Genomic DNA, 10,157 nt, shown 5'->3' with positions numbered 1-10,157 from the left:
TCCATGGGGTCCATAGAGAGGCACGTGACTTCTGGCAGATGCGCCCTGGCTGCATGTTGCAGTTGGTGGTAGCGGAAGTACATCCACCCGGGCAATTTAAATTTGGTGGCGAGTTCCCCATACGACCCCAATCTTCCATCTATGATAATGTCTCCTACCGTCTTCACCCCGTAGCGCACCCACACTATCGGGTCAGGTACAGTCCGAAAATGCGGGAACACAGGGTTCTCCCACAGGGGCTGCCGGGGAGACCAGACCCCTGGCCTAATAAACCGTCTCCTAGCCAACCCCCTACACCCTAAGTGTCGTCCTAGTCGGCAGTGGAAGCCCAGGGTGTGCGCCAGGTCCTCTGTACACTAAATTGCCAAGGTTGTCCAAAGAACCCACTCCAGCTGCCTCAATGCAGACCGCGGCGTTTGTCCTAGAACGGGCAAACCACCAACGGACCGACACGAGGATCGCTGCCCAGTAATAGACCCTAAAGTTGGGTAGGGCCAGCCCTCCACCACTCACGGGTAGACACAGAGTGGATCGTGCAAGTCTAGGGTGGAGCCCCCCCAAATAAATGACCCAACACAACTATCTAGATCAGCAAAAAATACACCCGGGATCAAAACGGGGGAGTTCCTGAATAGATAGATGAATTTGGGGAGGAACACCATTTTCAACAGGTTGATGCGACCCAACAAATTCAGGGGAAGCTTCCCCCAGGAGGCACATCTAGCCTTCAGCTGAAGGAGGGCAGGCTTCAAGTTAAGGTCGTAATAGGTCGACGGGTCACTGCCCACCACCACTCCGAGATACTTAAATTCATTGACCCACTGGAGTTGGGTATCCGCTGCAGCCGCTCTCGACCCCAGGTCCAGAGGAAACAGGACAGATTTGGTCCAGTTTATTCTGACCCCAGAAAAACGACCAAACTCGTTAAAAATTTCCAGAGCCGCTCGTAATGAGGAGTCCGCGTCCTTCAAGTAGAGCAGGGCATCATCGGCGTAGAGCGACACCTTCTCCTCAAGGGAGCCAATTCTCAACCCCTCCACCCTCGAGGACGCTCACAGGGCTACCGCCAGAGGCTCCAGCGCCAGCGCAAATAACGAGGGAGAAAGGGGGCAGCCCTGACGGGGACCCCTCTCCAACTGAAACCCCTCCGATAGCCTACCATTAATCCGCAACCGAGCTCTGGGTCGCCTATAAAGCAGCTGCAGCCAACTCAGGTAATGGGAACCAAACCCATATGTGTGCAATACCGCCATAGGTATCCCCATTCCACTGAGTCAAATGCCTTTTCGGCATCCAGTGAGGCAATGACCCTGGTCCCAGCATTATCATGGGGATAGACAAATTAAGAAACAGATGCCGTACATTAATGTCGGTGCCCTTACCAGGCATAAACCCCGTCTGGTCAACATGGACAAGCTCCTCCAGGACCTGCGCCAGCCGATTCGCCAACACCTTTGCCAGCAATTTGGCGTTGACATTAATCAAGGTTATTGGACGGTAGGACGCACAGTCCTCGGGATCCTTACCTGGCTTGGGCACCAACACAATAATCGCCTCTGACATGGAATAGGGGAGCAACCCCCTCTCCAGAGACTGGGCAAAGATACTAGCTTAGGGGCGACCATCTCCTGATAAATGGAATAAAATTCCACGGTAATACCATCCGCCCCTCGGGGACTTCCCTGCCTGCATTTGGGCCATTGCCACCTGAACCTCCTCCAATGATATGTCCCGCTCCAGGTGGTCCACTGCCCCCCGGGACAGGGTAGGAAGTTCCACCCCGTCCAGGAAGGCCAGCAGCGCCGAGTCATTGTAGTCTACCCTAGTGGAATATAAGGCGCTATAATAGCACACAAACCTAGACAGGATCTCTTCCAGGTCCGGGATAGGGGTCCCCCCTCGTCTCTGACCCTGCCAATATGGGCGCTGGTAGAATGTCCCCGGGCTAACCACGAGAGCAGCCTCCCATTTTTATCCCTATACTCAAAGATTTTCTGAGCAGTGCCCAGCATAGAATTCTTAGTCATGTCTATCCTGTGCAGATCGACCGCCCTAAGTGCCATCTGCCATTCCTGATAGCTAGGGGGGGGGGGGGGGGGTGGGGTCCGCCACGTGTCTACTCTCCTTTTCTCTCAACAACCCCTCTAATTCCTCCAGCAACTGCACAGACCGTTTGCGACACCTGACAATTCGGGAAATGTATTCACCCCTCAGCCAGCCCTTGAACGCATCCCAGACCACCAGGGGTTCGGTAGAGTCCGCATTATCCAACCAGTAGTGACACAGGGCCTCCGGCATATCCTCCTGAACCCCAATATCCGCTATCCAATACCCCGACAGCCTCCACAGTCCCCTCCACAAGGGGAGCCCAAGGGACACCCCAAGGAGGAGGGGAGCGTGATTAGACACCCCCCTAGGCAGAATCCGCACGTTCGCCACTCGCTGCAGAATAGCCTGCGAAACATACCCCAGGTCTATACGGGAGAAGGTGCGAAACGTGGAGGAATGGCAAGTAAACTCTCTGCCCGAGGGGTGAAAGTGGCGCCAGACATCCATCAACCCAAAAGTATCAGCCCAACGTGTCAGACCCGGCGCCTCACGGGAGGACCGGTGGAGCCTATCCAGCTCTGAGCACGGGGCCATGTTATAATCCCCTATCAACAGAACATTCTCTACGCCATACCTTATAACTAAGTTCATAATGACAAACAAAAGGTCAGTATCCGCAGGGGGAGGCAGGTATATACCCACCAGGACATAGTCCACATTTGCGATGGTAGCATGCAGAACAACAAACCTACCCAGGGCCGTCTTTAATGTTGATTGGGCCCTGGGCAAACATTTTCTTGGGGCCCCCAACTGCTATTAGACATATAACAAATAGCAGCAAGACCCAAATCAGTTTACTGCAGCAGATCAGGCAGCAATTGCAATTGGTTGCCAGAGGATACAGCATATTAATACCGATCACTGACTGGTTGCTAGAGGTTACAACACATAATTTCTGCTTCCACATTCATTGCTAGAGGTTACTGCACATCATTACTGCTCACTGAGAAACGTAAGACAGGAGATGACCAGAGACTGCGGATCTAATACAGGAGATGACCAGAGACTGCGGATCTAATACAGGAGATGACCAGAGACTGCGGATCTAATACAAGAGATGACCAGAGACTGCGGATCTAATACAGGAGATGACCAGAGACTACAGATCTAATACAGGAGATGACCAGAGACTGCGGATCTAATACAGGAGATGACCAGAGACTGCGGATCTAATACAGGAGATGACCAGAGACTGCGGATCTAATACAGGAGATGACCAGACACTGCGGATCTAATACAGGAGATGACCAGAGACTGCGGATCTAATACAGGAGATGACCAGAGACTGCGGATCTAATACAGGAGATGACCAGAGACTGCGGATCTAATACAGGAGATGACCAGAGACTGCGGATCTAATACAGGAGATGACCAGAGACTGCGGATCTAATACAGGAGATGACCAGAGACTGCGGATCTAATACAGGAGATGACCAGAGACTGCGGATCTAATACAAGAGATGACCAGAGAGTGAAAATCTAATACAGGAGATGACCAGACACTGCAGATCTAATACAGGAGATGACCAGAGACTGCGGATCTAATACAGGAGATGACCAGAGACTGCGGATCTAATACAGGAGATGACCAGAGACTGCGGATCTAATACAGGAGATGATCAGAGACTGCGGATCTAATACAGGAGATGACCAGAGACTGCGGATCTAATACAGGAGATGACCAGAGACTGCGGATCTAATACAGGAGATGACCAGAGACTGCGAATCTAATACAGGAGATGACCAGAGACTGCGGATCTAATACAGGAGATGACCAGAGACTGCGGATCTAATACAGGAGATGACCAGAGACTGCGGATCTAATAGAGGAGATGACCAGAGACTGCGGATCTAATACAGGAGATGACCAGAGACTGCGGATCTAATACAGGAGATGACCAGAGACTGCGGATCTAATACAGGAGATGACCAGAGACTGCGGATCTAATGCAAGAGATGACCAGAGACTGCGGATCTAATAGAGGAGATGATCAGAGACTGCGGATCTAATATAGGAGATGACCAGAGACTGCGGATCTAATGCAAGAGATGACCAGAGACTGCGGATCTAATACAGGAGATGATCAGAGACTGCGGATCTAATACAGGAGATGATCAGAGACTGCGGATCTAATACAGGAGATGACCAGAGACTGCGGATCTAATACAAGAGATGACCAGAGACTGCGGATCTAATACAGGAGATGACCAGAGACTGCGGATCTAATACAGGAGATGATCAGAGACTGCGGATCTAATACAGGAGATGACCAGAGACTGCCGATCTAATACAGGAGATGATCAGAGACTGCGGATCTAATACAGGAGATGACCAGAGACTGCGGATCTAATACAGGAGATGACCAGAGACTGCGGATCTAATTCAGGAGATGACCAGAGACTGCGGATCTAATACAGGAGATGACCAGAGACTGCGGATCTAATACAGGAGATGACCAGAGACTGTGAATCTAATACAGGAGATGACCAGAGACTGCCGATCTAATACAGGAGATGACCAGAGACTGCCGATCTAATACAGGAGATGACCAGAGACTGCGGATCTAATACAGGAGATGACCAGAGACTGCGGATCTAATACAGGAGATGACCAGAGACTGTGAATCTAATACAGGAGATGACCAGAGACTGCGGATCTAATACAGGAGATGACCAGAGACTGCGGATCTAATACAGGAGATGACCAGAGACTGCGGATCTAATAGAGGAGATGACCAGAGACTGCGGATCTAATAGAGGAGATGATCAGAGACTGCGGATCTAATATAGGAGATGACCAGAGACTGCGGATCTAATGCAAGAGATGACCAGAGACTGCGGATCTAATACAGGAGATGATCAGAGACTGCGGATCTAATACAGGAGATGATCAGAGACTGCGGATCTAATACAGGAGATGACCAGAGACTGCGGATCTAATACAGGAGATGACCAGAGACTGCGGATCTAATACAGGAGATGACCAGAGACTGCGGATCTAATACAGGAGATGACCAGAGACTGCAGATCTAATACAGGAGATGACCAGAGACTGCGGATCTAATACAGGAGATGACCAGAGACTGCAGATCTAATACAGGAGATGACCAGAGACTGCAGATCTAATACAGGAGATGACCAGAGACTGCGGATCTATTACAGGAGATGACCAGAGACTGCGGATCTAATACAAGAGATGACCAGAGACTGCGGATCTAATACAGGAGATGACCAGAGACTGCGGATCTAATACAGGAGATGACCAGAGACTGCGGATCTAATACAGGAGATGACCAGAGACTGCGGATCTAATACAGGAGATGACCAGAGACTGCAGATCTAATACAGGAGATGACCAGAGACTGCGGATCTAATACAGGAGATGACCAGAGACTGCAGATCTAATACAGGAGATGACCAGAGACTGCGGATCTAATACAAAAAACATCCCTTGTGACAGTAATAGGTGGTGACAGGTACTCTTTATGGAGGGACCCCTCCTTTACACTTCAAAGTATTCAGATCGCCAAAAACGGCGATTCTGAATACCGTATATATTTTTAAAACCGGCGCCATTGGCAGCCGAGTAAAAGGGAAGGATATAGTCTCACAGCCCCCTCCCCCTTGATGAAAACAGCCAATAGAGTGACAGTATGAGATGAATATATGACCACAACAGATGTATTGCAATGTAAAGAGATGTAGATTCTCTAGGCTATATGGGCCTGGAACACGGCCGCCAGAGTCACTCCCAATACAAAGTGAAGATGAATTATCTCTTATATAACACAAATGTATTACCAGTGGAAAGATTTTCATGAGATTGCTGAAAAGGGGCGGAGCATGAGCGGCCTTAAAATGATGCCCCCCCCTTGGAAAAAGTTCTGCGGACGCCCATGACTTAGCCCATAATAAGGCTGGAGCGGTCACTGTAACCATGGAAACCAAATGTAAGCTGTGGTGAAAAACTGGGATTTCCTATGGCTGCATTCTGTAAACACTTTTCACTAAAACTGAATCTAGAAATCTCTGATCTAGAACTGGAATTTCTATTCTGGGCGGAGCCGGCGAGATTTCTGCATTAAAAGCCCTCTACAGCTCCGGCCCTCGAGGGCCGCCTATGGACAAGGTGTTGGAGGGGACAGAATGATCCCACCGTACCTCCATGCCTGCCGTCCTCCACCTAGAGGAATCCTATGGGAGTGGGCGGAGCCTGGCCCTCGAGGGCCGCCTGTGGACAAGGTGTTGGAGGGGGCAGAATGATCTCACCGTACCTCCATGGCTGCCGTCCTCCACCTAGAGGAATCCTATGGGAGTGGGCGGAGCTTGGCCCCCACGGACTGGAGTTCTGCACATCTCATTATGGAGAGTCCATCCGGATTGGATGTAGGCGCCATAACTGGGAGGAGTTATAATCCGCAGCCGTCCTCTCCCCTCCTCCACCTAATGACAGCTAATAGATGATCAATAAAGTCCCAGTACACAGATGGTGACCATAGCAACAGTCCCCGCCCACCCCCTGTGTCTGCAGAGCTCTCATTGGCTGCTGCAGATTACAGTTTTTTTTATAATAAATCCTGAGAGCTAACAGTTTAGACTGACCTTATTAGCATAATAACAGCCCCCCGCTAACAGTTTTACCGTATTTACCATAATATACCGACCTTGTTTTACCTCCCAAAGTGATGTCACAAGATATAAACCACTTGTCTTGGTAAACATGTCCCGCCTATTAGGGTGAATACAACTAACGGCTAACGGCTGACGGTCATATAAAAGGGCTGCAGCAGAGGGCTGGGCATCATTTGTTCCTGAGCAATCCTGAAGGTAAGTTCACCTTTTCTCCTCTCCTGAGACCCGGGACAGATTTCCACCCAACATACCCAGAATGACCCCACATCACACATTTCCCACAATCCCCCGCTTCTCATGTATTCAATGTATTCATCCATTTACAAAATATATCAAAAATTTTTTTTTTTTTTTTTTATAAATTTGATAAGAAAAAAAATCCCTCCAGATCTCATTATTGATCATCGTTATTGGAGCTCATTGATATTACAGAGAGGATTTTATATGTTAAATATCAGATTGATCAGAGTCTCCATAACATGATTGATATTTATAAAAATTATATATATATATATATATATATATATATATTAAAAAAAAAATATATATATATATATATATATATATATATATATATATATTTCCCACAATTCCCTGCTTCTCATTTATTCATCCATTTACAAAAATATATCAAAATAATTAAAAAAAAATAACTGATGGGAAATAAAATCCCTCCAGACTTATGATTATTGATCATTTTTATTGGAGCTCATTGATATTACAGAGATTGATAAGTCTCCATAACATGATAGATATTATATATATACATATGTATATTTATTAAAAAATGTTCTATCTAATATTTCATACATAGATGTAATAGATTGATTATGTATATATTATATACAGTCACAGGTCACAAAGCTCCCACACAATGGGGGGGTGGGGTGATCTTTGTTATCAGTCATGTGATTTCAGTTACAAACCCCCCTGAATGGGGTCTGTCAGTGGCAGTTTATTTTTAGCTGATCCCAATGATATTTGAAAATGGCAGCCAGCCAGGCCCGGATTGGCCATAGGGCATACCGGACAATTGCCCGGTGGGCCGGGGCCGCTGGGCTGCAAGTCCATGGAGGGCACAAGGCTCTTTGAGCCCGCGCCCCTCATGCAGTCTCTCCGCGGTAGCTCGGCTCAGCCCATCGGTGGCGGGGGACGTACACAAAGGGGGGGTGGAGCTAGATGAGAAGCCTTCGGCCTCTCCGCGGCTGCTTGTATAGGTCAGCCATCCGTACCAGGGGGCGTGACTGCAAACTTGAAGCCAGATAACAGTAAACGTGAGTTCCGCCCGTGCTCTGCGCTCACCCCCCTGTAACCAGGATAGGAGGAGCGGTGGGGGGCGGCTGCATATAGAACAATCATTCTCTCCATCTTCCTCCTGCAGTATTGGAATGCCTGTGAGAGGGAGAGGAGAAGCAGGAGACTGCAGGAGGAAGATGGAGAGAATGATTGTTCTATATGCAGCCGCCCCCACCGCTCCTCCTATCCTGGTTATTTCTGCTGCCCCTCCCGGCTCCCCACACCACCCATGCTCTTTGCCTCCTCATGCTCTCTGCCACCCCCAGTGCTTTCCACCTCCCCCCTGCTCTCTGCCGCCCTCCCTGTGCTCTCCGCCACCCCCCTGCTCTCTGCCACCCCCCATGCTCTTTGCCCCCCCACGTGCTCTTTGCCAACCCCCGTGCTCTCCGCCACCCACCCCGTGCTTTCCGCCACCCACCCCATGCTCTCCGCCACCCACCCCATGCTCTTTTCCACCCCCCATGCTCTTTTCCACTCCCCGTGCTCTTTGCCACTCCCCGTGCTCTTTGCCACTTCCCGTGCTCTCTGCCAACCCCCTTCTTCTCTCCGCCCCCCCCCCCCCCCTGTGCTCTCTGCCGCCCTCCCCGTGCTCTCTGCCGCCCTCCCTGTGCTCTCTGCTGCCCTCCATGCTCTCCGCCACCCCCATGCTCTCCACAACCCCCCATGCTCTCTGCCGCCCTCCCTGTGCTCTCTGCCATCCCAGCATGCTCTCCACCACCCCCGCATGCTCTCTGCCACCCCCCCATGCTCTCCGCCACCCTCCATGCTCTGCGCTCACCCCCCTGTGCTGTTCATATCCCCCCATGCTCTCCGCTTCCCCCTCATGCTGTTTGCTTTCCCCTGTGCTCTCCACCTTCCCCAGGTGCTCTTCACATCCCCCCATGCTCTCCACCTTCCCTTTGTGCTCTCCCACGCCCTCCCTGTGCTCGCTACCCCCATACGTTCTTCAAATCCACCATGCTCCCCGCCGCCATCCCTGTGCTCTCCACTTCCCCCATGCTCTCCGCCGCCCTCCCTGTGCTCTCCACCAGCCCCCCTGTGCTCTCCACCTCCCCCATGCTCTCCCCCACCCTCCCTGTGCTCTCCACCTCCCCCCCATGCTCCCCACCACCCTCCCTGTGCTCTCCACCTCCCCCCATGCTCTCCACCACCCTCCCTGTGCTCTCCACCTCCCCCATGCTCTCCACCACCCTCCCTGTGCTCTCCACCTCCCCCCATGCTCCCCACCACCCTCCCTGTGCTCTCCACCTCCCCCCATGCTCTCCACCACCCTCCCTGTGCTCTCCACCTCCCCCCATGCTCCCCACCACCCTCCCTGTGCTCTCCACCTCCCCCCATGCTCTCCACCACCCTCCCTGTGCTCTCCACCTCCCCCCATGCTCCCCACCACCCTCCCTGTGCTCTCCACCTCCCCCCATGCTCTCTGCTGCCTCTTGTGTTCTTCTCTTCCTCCCTATGCTCTCGTCCCACCCCATGTTCTCAAGGTTCTTCCCTGTGTTCTCCATCCCCCCATGCTCTTTCCTGGTCTCACCTCACCTCGCCCCCCCCCCCCACACACACACACACCTCTGCTGGGTTCCCCTCTCACAGGGGATCTGTCAGGGTGAAGAGTGGGGAAGGGGTCGGTTAACATGTCATGGGCTGCTCAATCCAAAATGCCTGGGCCTATTTTTTGTCCCAGTCTGGGCCTGCAGCCAGCTGTGTAATATGAAGGTCCTCAGCCTTGTGTTAGAGCTTTGTGAATGAAGCCTCTCTGATTCAATTGCCCGGGGGATGTGTACATCCGATTTGTACCCGTCTGCACTGACTTAGAAGATCCCATTATTTCCGGTTATACGTCCGCCCCGTTACATAAGCCCATTTCCAGCTGAACTCTCACCCGGCAGTTTCCCTTGACAACGACATCACCCACAATTCTCCATAGGGGGCACTCTGAGAGCCTTTACATTCCATCGGTTTAGAGTTATCTGTGAATGGCGGCCCCAGAACGATCAATGTCATTGGGGTGTGTGCGCCCCATCCCTAATATGTGCACCCCACACCCGCGCTTAAATTGTAGCCCCGCCCCCTATTAGTCTCACTGTTATTTAGCACCTTCAAAATGTTCCTCATTGAAATAA

The sequence above is a fragment of the Lithobates pipiens genome, unplaced genomic scaffold (genome assembly GCF_037356315.1).
Source record: "Lithobates pipiens isolate NorthernLeopardFrog02 unplaced genomic scaffold, aLitPip1_a1.2 Scaffold_101, whole genome shotgun sequence".
NCBI lineage: Eukaryota > Metazoa > Chordata > Amphibia > Anura > Ranidae > Lithobates > Lithobates pipiens.
The sequence above is the reverse complement of the archived record's forward strand: the minus strand, read 5'-3'. Positions refer to the sequence as shown.